Source organism: Vulpes vulpes, chromosome 3, assembly GCF_048418805.1.
Source record: "Vulpes vulpes isolate BD-2025 chromosome 3, VulVul3, whole genome shotgun sequence".
Classification (NCBI taxonomy): Eukaryota; Metazoa; Chordata; class Mammalia; order Carnivora; family Canidae; genus Vulpes; species Vulpes vulpes.
The window spans coordinates 126,339,798-126,362,812 of record NC_132782.1 but is presented as its reverse complement, the minus strand read 5'-3'; the positions used below and the strand labels follow the sequence as shown (position 1 = coordinate 126,362,812).

The window sequence follows — 23,015 nt, the reverse complement described above, 5'->3', positions numbered from 1 at the left end:
CAAGCCAAGATTGCCAATCTGTCTTCCAGGCTGACCTAGCCTGACTTCCCCAGAATGCTAGGGCCCTGCTCATGATCTATGGGATTTGGCACAGGCATTGAAGATTTCTAAACCAACACAAAGGAAAATCAATTCTGTTGGGAATTCTGCATTGAGACCCAAAGGACTTATTTCTTTAACATATAAAATGCTTCTGTATTTGTTTAGACGTGAAATCAAGAAGGCTAATCAAAAACCACAGAATTGGTGATAGAATCTAAATAGTTACTGTTAAGAAGTAGAGAATGAAACACTCTGATGAAGCTACCTTACAGATTCCACCAAGGGATGAGAAGCCAAAGTTCAAGGACAAGCTACACAATTGACTATTTTCAATATCCATTTGTGCTAATCAGTTAAATCCTCTTATATTTAAATTAAATTATTGCTCTTTCTCTCTATATCAGATTTGAATAGCAAAACCTGTTACTTTTATCTCAGAAATAACTATAAAATTAATATCTTTTTCAACCATGCTGATTTGGTTTACTTTGCTGTTCACTTAATAAATACTAATTCAAACAGACTTTACTAGTGTTCATAACATCATTTAAGTCTATGTTCCACATCCCTACTGGAGTTTCTGTTATAGACTCCATTGTGTTATTTTCTCCTACCCATCCAATTCATCTATAGAAGCCTTGATTCCTCATGTGATGGTATTTGGAGATGGGGCCTTTGGTAAGTGATTAAATTTATATGAAGTCATCAGAGTAGGAATTTTTATGATGGGATTATCACTCTTAGAACACTAGAGAGCACATATCTCTCTGTGGTTCTGTCTTACATGTGAGGACACTGCGGGGTGACCCCCTGCAAGCCAGGAAGAGAGCTCTCATCAGAACCCAACCAGGCTGACACTATGATCTCGGACTTCTAGACTCCAGACCTGGAAGGAAATAAATTTCTGATGTTTAAGCTACTCAGTTGATGGCATTTTGTTTTGGCAGCCTGAGCAGACTAGCAGCTACTTTACTAAAAAATAAATTTTATTATCTTGCTTACTTGCTTATAAACTTTTGCTTTGTTGGGGTATGGTTGATATTCCTGGACATTGAATACAAAGCTCATAACAATTCAATCTAATTGTCCCTGATGGGTATCAACCCTGGAATTGTGTCTATTTGTTCAGTGCTCCATTCACAATGAACTTTTCACCACTCCTCATATAACACTTGTCCAGTTACTACTCAGGTGTTTGCACGTACTGTACTGGTAGCTTTGCCTTTCCCAGTGTCTTAGGTAAACAAAACTCTTTAAAGATAAGATTTCACCATCTTAATGAAATATAATATGTGATCATTGTGTTCCCACAGTGTTTTCTTCATACCTCAATTGTAGCAGTCATTAGACTACTGGGGCTGCATTGTCACTGTCTGTGGTCATAACTGTTTGCTCTGCTGGACAAGAACTAAAAAGCCAAGTGTCCTTTCTTACTCATCTTCATGTCTGTAATCCCCGGGAAAATTCCTGGTACATATTAGGTACTCAATAAATATTTATAGGTGGCTAGATGGAAAGAAGGAAGGAAGGAAGGAAGGAAAGAAGGAAGGAAGGAAGGAAGGAAGGAAGGAAGGAAGGAAGGAAGGAAGGAAGGAAGGAAGGAAAGGAGGAAGGAGCAAAAGAAGGAAAAGGGAAAAAAAAGATTTGGAGTTGGCAGGTCAAGTCATTAAGCTCTGCTAGTAGACTTTTCCTTTCTCTCCTAAGAAACTCTAGGCATTGTTTCTTTCTAAATCAAAAGAGGAAAATACTTTATTACCATAGTGGATAATTAAGATATATGTCTTCAAACTGTTGTTATCCTCAGTCCCACCCCCCATTCCATAAGTTTGGATAGCTGTTGACAAAATGATTTTTCACTCCTGCTGTTTTCTATACACTAAGAAAGTGCATAGGAAAAATGTATTTTTAGGTGGAAACAGTCTAGTGAATAATTATTAGAAGAAAGAGATAATGCATAGTAATCATTCACTCACCTTGGCCTTTTGGGGCTCTTTAGTCAGAACAGAACTTGGATATTGTTATGAATAAAAGAGCCAATTCCATGTGTTGAGAAAAGATGAAGGAACGACCAAATGACATTTTTATTTTAATATATTTTGAGAAACTTCTTCCCACATCATGTATAATAAGATTGTCTACAAGATTTTTCTGTTTAAGATAAAATGTAAGAGGAAGAAAAAGTAATAATTAAAACTCAAACCACCTGTGGCTGTGTCTTCCCTCTAATAGAGTTGGTATAACTTGTACCAACAGAGAGATGGAGCAGTTTCTCTCCTTAGGTGGTGTGAGATCATTAAAGTTTACCAGAGAATTCAGTCTTCAGAAATGCGAACAAAGGCCCAGGGTTCAGGATAGGGGCTAAAGAAAGCAGAATTTTATGGAACAGAAGAGAAAGAGGCTTGCTTTCTCCCCTCCCCTCCCCTCCCCTCCCCCTTTCTCTCCTTTTCCCATTCTTTTCCTCTCTCCTTCTCCCTCTCTTGCTTCCTCTTTCTTTTTTCTTTTCTCTTCTCTCCCTCCCCCCTTCTCTTATATTCTTTTTTTGGTGATAATCAGTGAAGAGAAGAAGAAGCTAGGTAAATGTCTAGGTAAGGGAGGCTTAAGGCCAATCTGGTGGAAATATCTAAGAGAACATTTTAAGAACAGAAGATTAGGTATGAAATGACAACTTGAACATATGGGTGTACAACTGTCTCTCTCCCCCAAGTCCCAATAGAATGAAAGAAAATATGCATTACATATGTGATTGATTCCATAATACTGCTGAAAAAAAGAGAAAGCTAGCAGTACCTGAGGATTTCAAGGAAATTTTGAAGACTGAAAGGAGAATGCTGAAGAAAAGTGAGAAGAATGATCCATTGACCCAAAACAGCAGAATAAGATCAGTCTTATGAGCAGGACCTCCAGAAGATCTTAGAGTCAAATTAGAAAGAGTCTGAGTAGGCGAGGGGCAGGTGACAATCAGAAATGTTGGGTCTGGATGGTACCATCATCTCCATTCTGAACATTCACAATCATGATAATTTTTTTCTGCAGATTGTTTAACCAGGTGGAGAGGATTCTGTGTAGTATAGGAAAGAAAGAAGTCAAGTCAAGATGGAAGTAATGCTGCATCCCGAGTAAACGTGGAATGAAATATGAAGGAAAGGTTTCTCCCTAGCATTGAAATATACTAAAATTCTCCATTGCCAGAGCACCCTGAGCTTTCATATCAACTTTGTACTCACATACCTGACAGTCTACACAGAGCTTTCCATCTGCCTTTCCATTAAGAAAGAATCCTGTTAGGATAAAAGACCTGAAGCAACTATAGAGGAAAACGAAATAAAATAAAATAAGATTAACAGCTACACTAATCAACCCATAACCATCCACTAATCTAGCATTTTCAGTATGGAATAAAATCAATATTAGGAAAGAGAAGACAACAATAAAAAATGAAATACCCGACACCCAAGGAAACAGGTCATTGAAGACACAAAAAAGGGTTCTACAGAAGCCAGTGGAAAAGTATTGGAGGGCTTTGGGGAGAAGGTTGGTCAATGTGATTAGGACATCTGTGTTTGCTAATTGGTGCTTATGCAAGTTAGGTTTTTCTCCTTGCATAGAGACTGGGAGATAGAAGCACTATTTCCTTTGGGGATTACGTTTAAAAAGGGTAGCTAACCAATCTTTGAGAAAGACATCTTTGTCTTAAAACTGGTAAGAAGTTGGGAGAAGATTTACATGTCAAATGGGCAGAGAAAGTTTACAGTGGCAAATTCTCTAAAGTAAATGCTCTTAAAAACTGGTAGGTCAGGAAGAAATCTGTCTAAAGCAGTGGAGTTGAAACATTAAGGCCATGTTGGTCACCACTATGTATAGAAAGTGGGCACTGGGTAAGAGTTTCTTGACAGAATGTAAGCTGTTTATTTTAAATTGCCATAAACTATCTATACAAAGTTATCTTATAGTTCTGAAGGTCAGGTCACTCCCTAGTGAGATGTTAGCAGGACTGATTCTTACTGAAGGCTCTGGTGGAGAATCATTTCTTTGCCTTTTCCAGATTCTAGAGGCAACATATATTCCTTGACTTTTTGAGTCCTTCTTCCATTTTTGAAGCTAGCGATATAGTGTCTTCTCTCTGATCTATTTCCATGGTCACATCTCCTTCTCTGACTCCGACCCCCCTATCTCCTTTTTAGGGACCTATTTATTGGGCCCACGAAGACAATCCAGGATAATATCTCCATCTTAATTATATTTGCAAAATCCTTTTGCCATATGAGGAAATATATTCACAGGTTTTGGGGATTAGGATATGGATAACTTTAGGGTGCCATTATTCTGCCTCCCACTACTTTGTAGCATGCTCCCTGCTTGCTGCTGTCAATTCAGGTCCATTGATCTAACACCCTGCATCTGTTTCTACCCTATCAGTAGGCCTAGGAAAAAGGCCTGGGAAAAAGGATCTACATACACACGTGCACATGAGCACACACTACAGAATCACTAACATAGCCCCTTTCACCTGAACTAACAGTTTGTCTATACTGTATACCTGGGTCTGTGTTTGCAGCCCAGAAAACATACTTCCCTCAGGCTGGGGACTTCCTGGCCTCTCTTCTCCTCCCTAGATGAAGTGTTATCTTATAGTCTTACCTATCCAGATGTGTTCCTGATGATGGTGCTGGTTTCACTTGCAAATTCCCATGTAATGCTGAGCCCTCTGGTTTGGGATTTTAATTTCACTGGATAATGATCTTGGTGATTTTAAACATTTCCTGTTGCTTGTTAAACTGCCTGCCCGATTCAGCTCCAAATAACAGCTTTAAGTACACAAGTGAAAATTTAGCTCCTAGTATTTAACAACTACTATAATTTTAAAATCTACTTTCAATTAAGTAACCTTGTAATTCTAAAAAGTGGTTGTGTTCCACATAAGTGCTGAAATGCCAACTGAATACAAGTCCACTTTATGTCTGGCAGAAACTGCATAGTTGCCATGTGGCCTAGCGTTGAAAAGCTCATTCAGTAGTGGGACTGACATGACTGGTAAAGTGTGGGATGTACTATTTGCCTTTACACATCTCCTCATGATCTCAGAACAATCTCCAGTAATCAAAAGAAATGAAAGAGCTAGAATAAAGTATTTGTTAAATCTAAATATACAGAATTGACATTTTCAAGGGAATGTACATAAGGAATGTATTGATGTCAGAAATGATCATGTGGGATTCTGGAAGAAGGGTAGCTTTTGAGTATGACAGTAATCTCTTTTATGTTGCCAAACTCTACCTAGATGGACTCAGTTTTTCAAAGAGAAGGATAATCTTGAAGGCAGTACCCCTTTTAGAGAATTAGCCTAATAGGACTCAGTCATTAAAGATGTCAAGTCCAACTTTCATATTAAATTTCCTTCATATTTAAAAAATCAGAGTTAAAATTAGTGCAGATAGTTGACCTTAGATGTGAGATGAAGAACTTACATGGAGTACTTGGGTATTTTATTTGCTGCAGAATATGCTTGAAATCCATCAGTTGAGCACTTATTGGACTCCAAAGGTGTATAGTCATAAGAAAAGAACTGCTGTAAAAAGAATAGAATCTGTCAGAGTTTAATATATAAAGGTAAGATCATATTTATGTTTTAAAATGAAATAAAGAGCAATTTATCATGAGTGTTATCATTTTTGTTCCTCTGGAAATGTTTATCCCATAATAGGGTCTTTCTTTTTCTTTTAAATAACATCATTGAAAACATTTTATCAGAATTTCATATTTTTTGTTTATTTATAAGACATTATATTTCAACAGATGTAGGTCAAAAATGTGCAAGTTTGGGTTTTTTCCTCTTTGTTATTTTATCTTAGTTTTATTTCAGACCATTGTTCAGCCTTGGAGAATTGTTTTGATTAGAGAGAGGTCTTTGAGAGGGTTTGCAGTGCTTCATGGCTTGTGCAGGCAGGCAGGCAGTTTTCTTTTTGTATTTTTTTATCTGGCCAAGGACATCTACATATTATGTCAATAGGCACACAGAAATTTGTAGACTGGGGTTGAGCACAAATTTCTTTCTCTCCATAGACACAGAACTAAAAATATCAAATTAAACACATTTATACTTGAGAGGGCTCAGGATTTGTCCTTAGCCTGCATTGGTGTATATTCTCTTTTTCAATACGTACTTTTTTAAATGTCAGGAGAAATTTGAACAATGTTAAAGCAGAAATGAATGATATCCATTAGTTTTATTTCAGTCCCTCAAGCTCTGCAGTGGACAAAGCAGGATCTATGTCTAGCCCATGAAGCCTAATTTACCCACTAACCCTCCTTTGGATACCTGGTGATTTTATTTTTCATCAGCGTTATGGCTCTGTTGCTTCCACTGAAAGACACATGTCTAATTCAAACATTTGAAGAGGCCCCGAAAACATATATTTAAATATGTTTATCACACATTACAAAGAACTTTTGAGGTAGTCAGAAAAGGTTTCAAGTGAAAGAAAAAAGCCTTTATTTTTTTTTTCTGTTTGTAGCAATGTTCAATGGCATTGTTTTGATAGACATAGAATAGTGTGATAAAGGCTGTTAGCTGACTAGCTGGGATCTATCAATTTGAATTTATATGTGGAATAATTAACTTGATACTAAGCTAGAGCAATCCTCCAAATTCCAACATAAACTTGTAACATCAAGCCTGGTACGGGGGTGCTCAATCAAACTCATAGCAAATAGGTTTCTGAGTGTGGCTTTGCCTTTAATGCAGAGGATGGACTGATTATTTTCCCAAACAATAAACATTTTTGGTTTATAAAACTGATTACTCTGTTGTCTCTATTACTCATGGATCAGTTGGCTATATTCAGTAACAAAAGTAAGAGCTAAACTCATCTTAGTTGTTGCCCACAATTTATGAAGAGATAATCCAGTTCATAGGAAATGAGATACTTCAAGTATTCGACGAATAGAAAGTATTTCTCTGTCAGCATGGATTCAGGTTCAAATATGACTCATACTGATCTCTGGACTATAGCTATATGCCACGTTGATCCATGCAGGAATAATTGTAAAGAGTTTCGAGGATTTCTTTTACTATCAGAAAAAACACCCTCGAATCACTTTGCCCAGGGTTTATAGTGAAAAACATGAGTCGGAGCATTTTGAGCTTATAGCCATGGATAAGGTGTGTAATTTGTTTGGTGCTGAGTTCTGTGACATGAAAAGTAAATTACTATTGGGAAGGATATGGAAGGGAAGATCCTATAATTAAAATAAAGGAGATAAATATATTTACATATACATATTATATATATATATATATATATAATATATGTGTATATATTAGCAACGAGGATTTTTAAGGTTCAAAATTTTCTTTTCAAATTTCCTGGCTTAAATTTACTGGTCAGCCTCATTGCCATCCCATAAAAGCATGTGGTTTTTAAATGATGGAACAAGTGAACGCAGGTTTTGCCTTTTTCTGCTGTCAATGTTATGAAAATATCCTGGTGTGCTAGAAGAATTGCCAACAAATTAAAATAAATAGAATGTTATAATTTTTATTCAAATTGAATAGCAAATACATATGAGATTGTGTATATCCTTTGACCCAGAGAAGTTAAGAATGGAGGAAAAAAAAAAAGAATGGAGAAAATAATCATGTGTCTGAGCCAAGATTTTGCTACATGACTATAGCAGAGTAAAATAGGTAAAATTAAGTAAAACAACTTTACTATCTGTCTAGTTATGTTCTGAATAAACACATTGAGATATATAGGGGTGCCTAGGGTAGCTCAGTGTGTTAAGCATCTGACTCTTGATTTTAGCTCAGGTCTTGATCTCAGAGTCTTGATTTCAGGGTCATGAGTTTAAGCCCAGTGAGGAACCTACTTGAAAAACATAAACAAAAACAAAAAACCAAAGAACAACATATGAGGTATATATAATCTAGCAAAGATTTAAGTTAGGTAGACTGATACTATATTGCAATGTCAGACACAACTGTAGGTACTGAGTATAGACCAATAAAAAAGATGAACAGGGTTGTGATCTTATTGAACTTACATTATATGTAGAAGGATTTTCAATGATAGAAAAGCATGTTTAACATACATTTTCAGAGGAAAATGTCTTAACTTGGGTTCCCTGGAAGCACATCCAACAGCAGATGACTTGTGTGCTGTTATCTTATTAGGGAGTATAATCCTAGGAAGCAGAAGTGAGGGACAGGGAGAGGGAGGCAGGGAAGAAGGAAGGGTCAACAGTTAGAGAAGGCATTATTGATATGCTCGCTACTAAGTGAAACCAATGATGAGACCAGTGAGACTGAGTCCTTCTCAAGAAGCCATATAAACTATGTATCTGTACTCTGTAAGGTGGGGGTTGGGAATAGAAAGGAAAGAATGTATCTATTGGTGCAGGTTGGTCAATTTTCCTCTGTAGGAAGTTCACACCTCCATACTTCCTGGTTACTCATTAGTGAGGGTGGACACTGAGTGGGTTCACCCATGAGCATCCCCAAGGCATGTCAGGTGCGCCTGTGTGAAGCAGGTCAGAGCCCACCCAGGATAGACCTGAGCATCCTGTGCATGTAGAACATTGACTGTGAATAGGTTACAGAGTAGTATGAATACTATGATTCTATTTTTGGTATAGAAATTCTTGCAGTATTAAGAGTGATTATAGTTGGGTTTGGTATTTATTTTATCTGTTTTTCTATTTTTTTTCTTGTGTTGATTATGATTGCTTTTATAATAAAATTTATAATGCTTTTATAATAAAAAAAATTAACAATTTATTTTTCAAATGGGATTCTTTTATTCTCCATATGTAACAAATTCTTATTTTCTCCAGTGGTTGGTTATTCACTTAGATTTGGCCTAATTTATCCAAATTTATTTTGGTAAATGAGATAAAAAAGGATTTTCAGCTCCAGCAACTGATCAAGCTGACAAATTAATTAATAATTCCTTATAATCTGTATATACAAAAATAATGCTAATGAACCCATTGTCATAGGATATGTCACTGAACATATGAGCTTACAAGAGATGGATAAGAGAGGAAACAAATGTAAACAAATATATAAAACATATAAAATATTTAGCATGTTAAATAATAAACCTTTTCCATGGAGGTAAATGAAGTATGGAATAGAGAAGGGAAATGTGGGTACAATTTTAGGCAAGGTGGCCAAGGATGTCTGTGAGGTCGACATTGGAGAAAGAGGTGAGGGAAGTGAGGGGTGATCGTAGAGATAATTTAGAATTAGAAGAACATTTCCACAGAGAAAACAAATGCAAAGCTTTGAGATGAGAGTGTGCCTGGCATGTTCAAGAAACAGCAAGGAGGCTGGAGTGAGAAAGCCGGGTGAGAAGAAAAATAGAATTACAGTGTTTTATAAGCAGATGCTCAATAAACATTAGCTGAATTGCAGGAAAACTAGTTTCAAATTTGTGAGGTCCACAGCCTATATATTATATATAGTTCTAAGTCCTAGTATAATGTCTGGCAGAGAGTAGATCTTGCAGAATTAATTAATCCTCTTATCCTTGCATTCTTTAAGATGCTAATTTATATTTTAGAAATATAATTTCACAGTTTTATGTATTGCTGCTTGCTGTGCTTTATTTCACTTCCTGTTGGATGATAAGTTTTCTGAGGGCAGGATTGTGTGTATTTCATTCAATCGTGTAGTTTTAGCCTGGCATGCTTTTAAAAAAATAACTTGCCACCATTCCAGTGGGAATTTCAGGGACAAGTAAGTTTAAGGTGTAAATGAGGTAAGTAGCTAGAATTAAATTCACTTAAAAAATTAGCCCAATCATTGCTTTTCTAAGCAGAAATATTCTGAGGTAAATTGTGGAGGGGGCAGGGACAAAACTGGCAAAATGGCAGCATGATGGAGGCTGTCCAGATCAGATTCACTGAGCTGGCAACAGTGGCCAATTTACAGGAAAGTGGACGATGCTCTTTCTTCATAGCTTCCTTCACTCTGGTGTGTTTTACTCATATACATAGAATGAAAATAAACACATTTTTAAAGGAACACAGAGTGCTAGCCCAATCTTCTTCCATATTCATAGTTGGTGCCTCAAGGCTTTCAAGTAGAATTGTTCCATGTACTTTGAAGGTTCTCTTTGTCGCCTCCTCAGATTTCACGTTTCAGGACAAATGCCATTTCCTCTGAGAAGCCTTGCCTGTCTCCAAGACTAATTCGGATCTGCCTTTTTATATACTCTCTTAGCACCGTGATTTCTCCAGGATACCTTTCAACTGTCCTGTAATTAAATAACCACTAGGAAATTACCTGTTCAGCTTTGTCTTCCCCATACAAATATGTCAGGTCTGCAGGACAAGGGCTGTCATCTTGGTCATCTCCCAGTCTCCAAAGCTTGGCACGTCTTTGAAACATAGAATGTATGACACTTAAGAGGTAAACAATTACTGTTCCAATAAGCAAAATTTTAACTAAGATCATAGAAAAGATCCAGTCGCAGCTGCTTTTCTAAGGAGTTTTAATTTAAGAATGTAAACCAAGGGATCCCTGGGTGGGGCAGTGGTTTGGCGCCTGCCTTTGGTCCAGGGCGCGATCCTGGAGACCCGGGATCGAATCCCACATCAGGCTCCCTGCATGGAGCCTGCTTCTCCCTCTGCCTGTATCTCTGACTCTCTCTCTCTCTCTGTGACTATAATAAATAAATAAATAAATAAATAAATAAATAAATAAATAAATAAATAAAATGTAAACCGAATCAGGTAATACAGAAATACAGTGCCTAAAATTGGGGGAAAAAAAACAAGTCAAAGCTCTGCCTGCTGGAGGTACTTCCAGTTATGCTAAAAATATCACTGAATATCTTACTAATACTCTGTCATGCAGATATGATTGAGTTAACTTACCTCATAGAAATAATGAAAATCTGTCATATATCAACTTCTGCTTCAAGTTATACTCTGATGCCAACTATGTGTCTCTTTTTAAAGATTGTAATACTTTATTTTTGATATTGGTTCAGCATGAAGTTATAGCAAACTACAGAATTCTGCTACAATTACCAAACACTGCATAATTTCTGTCTAATTATACAGAACTAATGTGCAACCTCTCTGTATTAATAATAAAGCAATTAACCTAAAATACCAAATTGGTGTGAGTTCCTTGACTATTTTCTCATTACCACAGTCTGTTCCTGGTTTTGAACAATTGTACATTGTACTTTGTAAATGTTAGCTCCAGATAAAGTTTATTTTTACATCTATCATAATAGCCTTAACGCTCATCACCTCCAATTTTCTCACCTTTCCCTTACCCTAAATTTGTGTGTATGAGAAAGGTGATGTCTGCAATAGGAGTTTATTATAAAGCAGATGAATTTATGGACAATTAAAAATGTTAAGAGACATAATATTATATTATCATAACCTTTTGCATTTATTTTTCTCCCTTTTTTTTTTTAATACCAATAGATCTTGTAGGAGACAATTCCATTGTGTCTGACACTTCTGATGTTATGGTGTCAATGTAAGTATGTGTGAAAACCATTATCTTGTCAATTCTGTGATGTCAATGGCAACTTGATGTCAATGAAAATGTATAAGGTTCTTCCATTATCATTGTAACAGCTTCTGTAGTCTTTTCAATATATCAAAAGACAGTAGTCTGTAAGAAAGACTAACTACCCAAAATTGCTGCCTGCATTTCTTAAAATTAAAGCTGAGGTATTGCATTATGATTTCTCTTTATAGCCAGCAGTAGAAAAAAATATGTAGAATCACAAATAAATAAAATAATAAGCAGTTACTTTTGTTTTGCGGTTAAGAACATAAAATGACTTACTGTTTTGAATTTTTAGAATTCAAATGGCTGGTGCACATAACAGGGAAAATACTTATTTATAAGTGGAAATAATGAAGAGAACTTCAGCTGTAGACAATGCTGTGTTGAAAATACACTGGGAAACACTCAAAAAAGTAGAAAGGTCACTGGAAGCAATTACCTTACCTAAAATTATGCCCATCAAAAGCAGCAATGTCCCTGTTGTGATATTGAACTGTTTCGTGTAGTGATTTCTCAGGCAGAGAGTAATCATGGCATATCACTAATCTTAGGTAAATAACACTTACGTCCTTGTGTAATAAAATAAGTATGGATTGCATTATGCTTTCACACCATTTATATTTTCTTTTTCCCATATGTACAGTGTGGTTTAGCAAGGCTCACTCACTTTTTAAATGACTCTTTAAGCATAAATTTTGCCCCAATTTGCTTTGGCAGATGTTGAGTACTTCTAAAAGTACTTGAGTGCGTACTTTTGCCATGCAAAATGCACACGCACACACAAATGGTAGCATCCTTTGCTATAGATTCTCATCATTGGAGATGATAGGATTTGTGAGCTTAAAAAATATTAGGAATTTGTTTAATTGTTTTTAGCAGCTTGCCTATTAGGTCTTTGGCACATAAAATTCTTAGAATGAAAAAAAATTCTTAGAATGAGAAGAAATTTATAAAGTATTAGGAAAATAAGGCTCCCAGTTAGTTCATTCAGTAGAGCAGGAGACTCTTAAATAAAATTTTAGGAATATGTACTGTGTGCATGCATGTTCCTACCTTCAAAAACCTGATATTGTGTAGGGGGCAGAAATAAGTATACAGGTACATTATGATTCCAAGAGGTACATTTTTTTTTTTAAGTTTTCCATCCTGAAGTCTTGCAAGACTTTGCAAAAGACAGCTGTCATTGGGGCTGTCTTATATGTTAAGTGTAGGGCTTTCTAGGTAAAGAGTGTATGGAATGCCATTAGGAGAAGAAATGAGTTTGATACATTATAAGAATTCTATCACAATAGGTGTATGTATAAATGATGTGTATTTGTGAATATGTATATATAATATATAATATATATAATCATGTAACCATGTTATAATTTGATACACAGCCATAAAATACATCTTTATTATTTTTTGGCAGTTTTATACTTTTACATGATTATCAGCAGTTAGTTCTCATCCACATTAACTGTAGATTTTTAAAAGTGGTGACAGGTACATAGGTAACCAACATATAGTGCTTCTTCCTCATTAAGTTTTCTGAATATGGCATAGAACATCCCTTACTCCTTTGGCCCAGAGAGCTTTGTTGAGCTTGTTGTCAATGTGCACATCCAGAGTTCCCGTCTCTTTCATGGTAAATTTCTGTATTTCTTTGAATGCCCAAAGGGCACACTTCTTGCAACCCAGTTCATGGATGCACTGGTGAGTGTTGACATTGTATTCTCCGGTCACTAGTTCATTAATGGAAGAATAACCCTTCTTCTGGCCCCCTTTTTTGTAGGAGCCATTTTACCAGGCCCTGGTTGGAAAAGCACATCTTATTTTAAATTTAGGATCAAAATATGTTATGTCTACATTATCTGGGTCTAAATTGAGCACTTTCCCCTAATCCTTTACCGACTATTTTGGGAGAGGGGGCATTTTAGCATTTGCAAAAAGGGTCAGAAAGTGATCAAAGCTTTTAGACTTCAAATTAATTCATTTGCTATTTGTGAGCAATTTGATGAAAATATGAGAGGAAAGTTAGTGATTGAATTAGATAAGATTTATTTATTTAGATTCTATTTATTTATTAGAGAGAGAGACAGAGACAGAGACAGAGACAGAGAGACAGAGTGCGTGCACAAGCCAGGGGAGGGGCAGAGGGTGGGAGAGAAGCAGACTTGTCACTGAGCAGGGAGCTCGATGTGGGGCTCAATTCCAGAGCCCTGGGATCATGACCTGAGCTGAAGGTGGACACTTAACTCACTTAAAAATTATCTATGGATTTCAGTAAATGTATTGAAATATATAATGTGTATATTCCATGATTTTCCATTTGCAGAATAATCAGGAGTTAGCTACTGTGTTGTGCCCAAGATTGCAAATCCGAGAAACCACCAAGGAGCCGACACCGATGTAATCACACGAGGGTTTAATCACAAGCTCGAGCTTGGGTCCAAGTATACCCAATACAGAGGAGTAGAGACTTGGACCCTGAGACTAAGAAGCACAGCAGTGTCATAGGGGCCAGTGGCCAATGAGATTGTAACACACATAGAAAGTTGCACAGTCATGTCGGTCCACACGCAGGTGGCCAATTGAATCACAATTTACCCCATAGCAACCATTTGAACCAGCCTATCATTCTGGTTAGAATTGGTGTGCAGTTTTGGCAGGCAAAAGACGGGGTTTACATTTTTTGGCGGTTAGAGGTTCCACATTCCTATGTGGGCTGGTTTCTGATAAGAGTGTGCTTAGTAGTTGGACTAGGGGAGGGAGTACCTTAAGGAATAGGCAGGTCGTGTGGGAGATTTTACATGAGATGGCTGGTGTAGCACAGAATGGAGTTAGTCCTGCTCTGCTTGTCCAGGGGTAGGGGATTTTTGTTAGATTTCCTGGGTCCTACAATTTTTTATCTTTTCAAGCTTTATTTACTTATTTTAGACAGAGGAAAAAGTGGGGAGGGACAGAGGAAGAGGGGGAGAGAGCATTTCAAGCAAATTCCCCACTTAGCATGGACCTCAGTGTGGGGCTTGTTCTGATGACCCTGAGACCATGACCTGAGCCAAAATCAAGAGTCAGACACTTAACTCACTGAGCTATCCAGGCACCCCAAGAGTTGGCTACATTTTAAAGCAGATTCCTGTGTGTGTGTCTATGTGTGGTATTGCAGATTATGGAAACTGTCCAGAAAATGCCATTTTCTTCTTAGGGCATTAACCAAAAGAAGATACTATTAAAAAGGAAACCATCGAGCTTAATAGTCCCTTTCAAATTTGGAAGCCCTATAGATTAATTTTGATGGATATATAATGTACTTCTTTATTTTCACCCATCACATGTTTGGGGAGGTGGGAAGAGGTGGTGAGAGAAAGAGAGGATGAAAATGTATGTATATATCTATCATCTCTCTAGAGATGGAGGAAGAAATAATAATAAAAAAACCAATGGAAGGGACAGAGGAGAATAAGAAACTCTAAATACTTGGAGGAAATAATAAATATTAGGCTGAAGAGCTCTGCTCTCAACCATGAGATTGGCATCTCTCCAACTAGAGAAGACCCTTTTAGAAAACATGCTCTCCTCATCACAGTTGCTCTAGTGAGAGTGAAGAGAAGGCACCACTAAAAAAGATGTTCTCCAAACTTGTTTAACAGTTTTCCAATTTTGAATCAGGTTCGTCCTTATACAGCGTGAGTCACATGCCAGCAGCATACTTCATACCCCAAATCTAAGACATTGTGTGAAATTCAGACTGTATTTTCATTCTAAAGACAATAGTGACATTGAAAAGAAACCAGAGCTGCTTACCTCAAAATGTGAATCAAACTGCAGAGGGGTGGTGGTTAAAAATATTCCCCAAGCCTGGCTTGATTTTCTTTAGGATGGATGATTGTCATTCTCCATTAGCATGAGCTGTTTAGGTAAGGCTGGGTGCCTTTTCTTGCATTAACTCATTGTATGCTTTCTTAATCTTTCTGTTTTATTGTTGTCAAAAGGCTGAGATACTGAAAGACAGCACATTCCAAACTAAAAGTTGGCTTCCTCAGCTAAGACAAGTGTTATCCCTGAGGTCAAGGACTGTCTGAATCAATAGCACACCATTCTATATCATTGAATTTAAATGGTGAGTCAGTTCACATAATCCAAATTCTTGTCTGCTGCAAAGAACTCTTTAAAAATACCTTGCTGTCATCCATTTCTTAAAACTGATTAGCAGCAAATTACTAGAGACCATTCTATCAATGTTCTATCAATATATCTTGATGCACTAGTGGTTTGGGCAGGGTGGTGTTTTTCTTCATATTTAGCTGCTTATCAAGTACTTTTTGATACATACATATTTATTTTCAAGCACCATTTAGGAAATATTAACTAGAGTTGCTGCATCCACAGAAATTTTAAGCCACTTATTTTGTTTCCAATTAACAAATGTATTTCAAAGGCGGTGAAAGCTGATTAAAAAACCTGCCACACAGCCACTTTATAATACAAAATAATTTATCTCAAATGAAATTCAAAATTTAAAAATAGACTCTCTTTGCCAAGCATATAACAGTTAATAATGCTTTGATTTTCTTTTTTTCTTTTTTAAAAAAGCATTTGCTTAAACTTTGACGTACTTAACACACTAAATTCCAACTTGAAAATAATTTTGTATAATATTGAGTAATTCCATTGAACTGAATATATCTAGTCATTATTTCCCAACATTTATCAAGAATTTATAGTATCTCAGAGACTACTTTATGTTATTTTATTCAGGTTTCACAAAATCCTATGAAGTGGGATGCTATTATCTCCATTCTGTGGATTAGAAGACTGATATCCCCTTGAATAACTTGTCCTAACATCTGCCTGGCTATTCCGTGCTATCATTGGAATTCACACCCAGTTTTGTATAATTACACAGCCAATGTATGTTCAACTGTGCCATCCTCTCTTAGAGTAGAAAAAATATACAGTCAAAGAATACTCCTTGAGGTATCGTATGTAAGTGTGATTCATCCCGGGTTGAATTATGTGTTGTTTTGTTTTGTTTTAATTTTTAATGTGAGCAGAGTAGTAAAAATGTGGGACTCAAGGAGATGTGGAAGAGAGAAGTAGAGAAGCAGGTCAGTGAATGGCATAAGTGAAATTACATTTAGGAGTATAGGCGATATTCTTGGTCCTTGTTTCCCAAAGTAGGTCCAGAACCTTTAGCTTATTAGAAATGCAGAATCCCAGTCCTCACCCCAGGCCCACCCAATGAGAATCTGCATTTAAATCAGATCGCCAGAAGATTCATCACATTAAACTTTCAGCAGCACTGGTCTAGGTCACTGATTTGACCCAATAGAAACTGAGTTGGTATTTTCACTCACTTTGGAGAGCTTGTATTGACCTGTAGTGCTGTCTGTAAACCTGGGTTCAGTACTCTAATGAAGAGGGAGATTGCTCAGGAGGGGTTACCATGGGATTTAGAATGGCTAAGCCACCAGCAATCTTTCTAGCCAGACTCAGGGGAAATCATATCAAAATAGTAGAGAGTTGGCAAGCTGCCAGCATTATAACACTAGCTTCTTTTTCTTTTTCTGTCCAGACCCATGTCTTATGTCCATGTATGTTTTCACTTCAGCTCCAGTCTGGGCATGAAGGAAACACAGTTGGATGATGTCAAAAGAGTAAATGTGGAAAGATAAATAACTGGTGAGGGGAAATTTTTAAAATAAGCACCCTTGATGAAGCAGTGAACAAGTATTTCAAGGAGGAAGAGAGAAGGAAAATGCATGGATGGAAATTTAAAGGAGTTACTTAAGACCTCTCAGAATTAATATGTTTGGAATCTAAATTTAATACCTAGTTTGTCACTCAAGCCATGGGGTTATTTTTTATCTGAGCATATAATTTTCATATCATCAAGAGAAAGAAAATCTTGGCTAGATGTAAACCTTTACGAGTAAAAGATTTCTAAAGTATTAATAACTTTTATTGAATTAAAAGGGTGTAACATTAAATTATAACCTTAACTGTCATAATAATATGGCATAATAGTGTAATTATGATTAAATTATTATCACTATTACATCTGTCACAGATGAATCTCCTAGATAGATGAAAAAAATCTCACTTGTTCATTATTTTACCTTCCCAGCAAGTGTCCTACTGTCATGTCACAAATTCATATAATGTCCTTGAGAGCTGGAATTTCTGTTAGAAATTCAGAGTTAACACTGAAGTATGTGAAACCCACAGATGGCAGAGTGAAATTCCTACTGAATATACATTTGATGAGATTATGTGTCTCAGATATTCCAGCCACAAAAGAAATATTTTGTCCTTATGAACTGTGCCGCAGTTAAACTTGTTTTGGTGATAGTGTGTGAATAAGGATGAACTGGGTTGAAAACTTTAAGGCTTAGGGAAGTCTTGTCTTTTTTTACTCTGGGAACAGATATATTCTACTGCCCCTTGAAGCACACTGCTCTTGATGATGTGCCATCTCTTTTCCGTTTTACTTTTAAGTTTAGAGAATACACGTTGTGATCAGATATATGCCAAGGTTTTCATTAATGATTTAAAGAATGAAAAGAAAACTTACATTTATATAGCATATGTATTACCTCTATATGTATTATCCTCTATATAATCTTTACTTTTAAACTGTGTTTTATGATTTATATATAGATGAGGAAGTCAATGTGATTAAATGATTTGCTCAAGGTCACAGAGCTAGTATGTGCCAGAGCGAGGGAAGACTTAACTAGATGTTAGATGTTTAGACTATTTTTAATTTGTTCATGCATTCATAAAATATTTATGGAACACCTATTATGTTCCCAGTATTGTAGTGCATACTGGCATACAATAACAAGTAAAGAGAAACAGTATCTGTCATTTCTTGAAGCTTATAGTCTAACGGGAGGGAAGGAAGATGATAAGCAGGGGCAGACAGTCAATTAAGCAGGGAAAACTGAGTAAATGCTCTAAAGGAGAGTTCAGGGCAGAGAATCTCCATGTACTAAGAGTCATCAATATCTACCCCTAAACTAAGTCCTTGAGCTGGGGTTTGAAAGAACAAGGAGATACTTTCATGAGACAGAAGGTATGTGTGTAAAAGGAATGTGGTCACTGGGGTGGGATAATATTTTGAAACAATAGGGGCAGCATACGTCAAAGTCCCAATGTAGCAGGAAGTTTGCTATTTCCAAATTAATATATAGTCAGTGTGGCTGAAGCATAGATGACAAGGGAAAACATGGAGTGGTAAGTGATAAGGGGCAAGGACTTGACTATGCATGGCCTTTTAACACCCTGTGAAAGAATTGAGTCTAAGGTCATGGGAAGCCCCTGGAGAACTCTATATGTGTTTTAGGAGTTGGGTGAAAATAGCAAGATGTGCATTTTGAAAACTGACCAGAGCTGACATTTGGTGAGAGGATTAAAAGGGAAGTAGACAGTGGTGGACATCAAGAAAAGTAAGATTTGAGACAGAGCTGGATTATGACCTCTAGATGCCCACAACTCTTTTTATTTGTTTTTCTTTTAATTTACTGCTATAATCACAAACAATATTCATATCAATACAATCAAAATATACAAATCAATACAAATTGATATATCAGTTTTAGGTATTAACTTCCTGCTATGATTTGTGAACATTTTATACTTCCCGTTTTATTTCTTAAGATTTCCACATTTATATTTTTACATATTACTATTATTATTATTAGTGAGTTTAGTTGACACTCAATATTTTATTAGTTTCAGGTGTACAGCATAGTGATTTGACAAGTTTATATATTGTGCTATGCTCACCGCAAGTGTAGCTACCATCTGTCACTATATAACACTATGTCTTCATTGACTCTATTCTTTTTTTTTTTTTAATGATTTTATTTATTTATTCATGAGACACAGAGAGAGAGAGAGAGACAGACAGACAGACAGACACACAGGCAGAGGGAGAAGCAGGCTCCAGGCAGGGAGCCCGATGTGGGACTCAATCCTGGGTCTCCAGTTTCATGCCTTGGGCCTAAGGTGGTGCTAAACCGCGGAGCCCCCCGGGCTGCCTGACTCTATTCTTTATGCTGTACCTTTTATTCCCATGACTTACTCATTCCATAACTGGAATCCTGTATCTCCCATTCCTCTTAACCCATCTTACCCCTCCTCCCACTTTCCTCCCTCATGCAACTACCAAAATGTCTGCTTTTGCTGTTTGTTTTGTTCATTCATTGGTTTCAGTTTTTGTTTGTTTAGGTTCCACATATAAGTGAAATAATATGGTATTTGTCTTTCTCAATCTGACTTATTTCACTTAGCATAATACCCTCTATGTTTATCTATGTTGTCTCAAATGGCATGATCTCATCTTTTTATGGCTATGTGTATGGAATTATTGTATCATATGGTAATTCTATTTTGAATTTTTTGAGGAACCTGCATACTGTTTTTCATAGTAGCCCACCAACAGTGTATGAAGATTCCTTTTTCTCCATATCATCACCAACATTTGTTATTTTTTATTTTAGCCATTCTGACCATTGTAAGGTGATATCTCATTGTGATTTTAATTTACATTTCCTTGGTGATGAGTGATGCTGAGCAATGTTTCATGCCTGTTAGCCATCTGTATGTCTTCTTTGGAAAAATGTTTATTTAGATCCTCTGCCTATTTTTAAATCAAATTGTTGTGTGTGTGTGTGTGTGTGTGTGTGTGTGTTGATTATGTAAGTTCTTTATGTATTTTGTGTATTAACCCCTTATCAAATATATCATTTGCAAATATTTCTCCCATTCAGTAGGTTTCCTTTGTGTTATGATGGTTTCCTTTGCTACAAGAAAAAGCATTTTGCTTGATGTCGCCCTATTGGACTTTTCTTTCCCTTGCTGTAGGAGAAATACCTAGAAAAATGTTGCCATAGCTTATGTCAAGGAAATTACTGCCTGTACTCTCTTCTAGGATTTTTATGGTTTCAGGTCTTTAAAGACATTTAGGTCTTTAATCCATTTTGAATTTATTTTTGTGTACAGCATTAAGTGATCCAGTTTCATTCCTTTGCATGAAGTTGTCCATTTTTCTCAACACCATTTATTTTACTCTTTCCCATTATAATTCTTGCCTCCTTTGTCATAAGTTAATTGGCCATATTTTTTTTTCCTGTGCTCTCTATTCTCTTCCACTGATCTATGTGTCTATTTTCATGCCAGTATCATACTGTTTTAATTACTAGAGTTTTGTACTTTTGTGATATATCTTAAAATCTGGGATTGTAATATCTCCCCAGCTTTTTTTGTTTGTTTTTATTTTTGTTTTTTTTTAATCCCCCTTTCAAGTTTCTTTTGGCTATTTGGGATATTTTGTGGTTCCATACAAATTGTAGTATTATTTGTTCAAATTTTATGAAAAATGTTGATATTTTGGTAGGGATTGCATTGAATTTGTAGACTGCTTTGTAATATGGATATTTTAACAATATTAATTCTTTCAGTCCATGAGCATGGAATTTCATTCTGTTTGTGATATCTTCAGTGTCTTTCATCAATGTTTTACAGCTTTCACATCTTTGGTTATGTTTATTCCTAGGCATTTTATTCTTTGTGGTGCAGTTCTAAGTGGTGGTGTTTTCTTAATTTCTTTTTGTTCCTTCATTGTTAGTATATAGAAACACTACCTATTTCTGGGTGTTAATTTTGTATCCTATAACTACTGGATTTATTTATAACTTCTAGTAGTTTTTTGGTGGAATCTTTAGGATTTTCTATGTATAGTATCATGTCATTTGCAAATGACAGTTTAACTTCTCCTTTACCAGTATGAATACTTCTTACTTCTTTTCTTGTCTGATTATTGTGGTTAGGGCTTCCATTACTGTGTTGAATAAAAGTAGTGAGAATGGACATCTTTGTCTTGTTCCTAATCTCAGTTTTCCACCATTGAATATAATGTTAGCTGTTTGTTTTTCATATATGACCTTTATTATGTTTAAATATATTCCCTCTAAATCCACTCTTTTGAGAGTTTCATCATATGTGGATGTTGAGTTTTGTCAAATGCTTTTTCTGCATCTATTGAGATCATTATATGAATTCTATCCTTTGTTTTATTGATATGGTATATTCTGTTGATTGATTTGTGAATATCAAACCATCCTTGCATCCATGGAATAAATCCCGCTTGATTGTGGTAAATGATCATTTCAGCGTATTGTTGTATGAAGTTTGTTAACATTTTGTTGAGGATTTTTGCATCTGTGTTCATCAAGGACATTGGCTTGTAGTTTTCCTTTTGTGTGTGTGTGTGTGTGTGGCGGTGGGGGAGGGGGATGTTTGGTTTGGTATCAGGGTAATGTGTTTGGGAGCTTTTCTTCCTCTTTTGTTTTTTTGAAGTAGTTTGAGAAGGATAGGTACCAACCCTTCTTTAAATGTTTGGTAGAATTCACCTGTGAATCCATCTGGTCCTAGGCTTTTATTTTTTGGTAGTTTTCTGATTACTGATTTGGTACTTTTTTTTACCAGTAATTGGTGTGTTCAGGTTTTCCATTTTTCCCAATTCAGTTGTGGAAGATTGTATGTTTCTAGAAATGAATCCATTTTTTTAGGTTGTCCAATTTGTTGGCATATAATTTTTTGTCATATTCTCTTAAAATCTTTTGTACTTAAGTGGTGTCACTTGTTATTTTTCTGCTATTATTTCTGATTTTATTTAATTGGGTCCTTTCTCTTTTTTTTTTCTTGATGAGTCTAAGGATTTACTTTTGTTTATATTTTCAAAGAACTAACTCTTGGTTTCACTGAGTTTTTTCTACTGTTTTTTTAGCCTCCGTGTCCTTTATTTCTGCTCTAATCTTTATTATCTTCCTTATACTCACTTTGGGCTTTGTTTGCTCTTTTTTTGTTCCTTTAATTATAAGAAATGATTTTTATTTGAGCTTTTTCTTGTTTCTCGAGAGAGGCCTATAGCACTATGTATTTAAATCTTAGTACTATTTTCACTTTGTCCCAATGTTTTGGACCATTATGTTTCATTTTCATTCTTCTCCATATATTTTTTAAATTTCTTCCTTGATTACTTTCTTGACCCATTGGTTGTTTAGTATTATGTTGTTTAACCTCCACCTGTTTGTGTTCTTCCAGTTTCTTTTTCCTTTTTGTTTTATTTCTATTTCTCTACTTTTGTGATCAGAAAAGATGCATGCCCTGATGTCAATATTCTTAAATTTATTAAGGTAAGTTTTGTGGCTTAACATTCTCTCCCAGAGAATGTTCCATGTACACTTAAGAATGTGTGTTCTGTATGGAATGTTCTGTATATATCTGTTAAGTCCTTCTGGCCTAATGTGTCATTCATGGATACTGCATTATTTAAAAGTCTATTTTGTCTTATATCAACAGTGCTATCCTTGCTTTTTATTTTCTTCCATTTGTATAGCAAATGCTTTTTTATCCCTTCATTTTTAGTTTGTATGTGTCTTTT

The 23,015-nt window shown here is 35.9% G+C and overlaps 1 long non-coding RNA gene across 1 annotated transcript in view; it reads left to right on the top strand.

Annotated features, from left to right (window-relative positions):
- The first annotated feature begins 11,508 nt into the window (after positions 1 to 11,508).
- Positions 11,509 to 23,015, top strand: part of LOC140598363 (uncharacterized) — a 282,471-nt gene continuing 270,964 nt past the window's right edge. Inside the window, exon 1 of the long non-coding RNA XR_012000746.1 lies at positions 11,509 to 11,542. This is a non-coding gene — a long non-coding RNA (uncharacterized lncRNA). The remainder of the gene's footprint in view (positions 11,543 to 23,015) is intronic.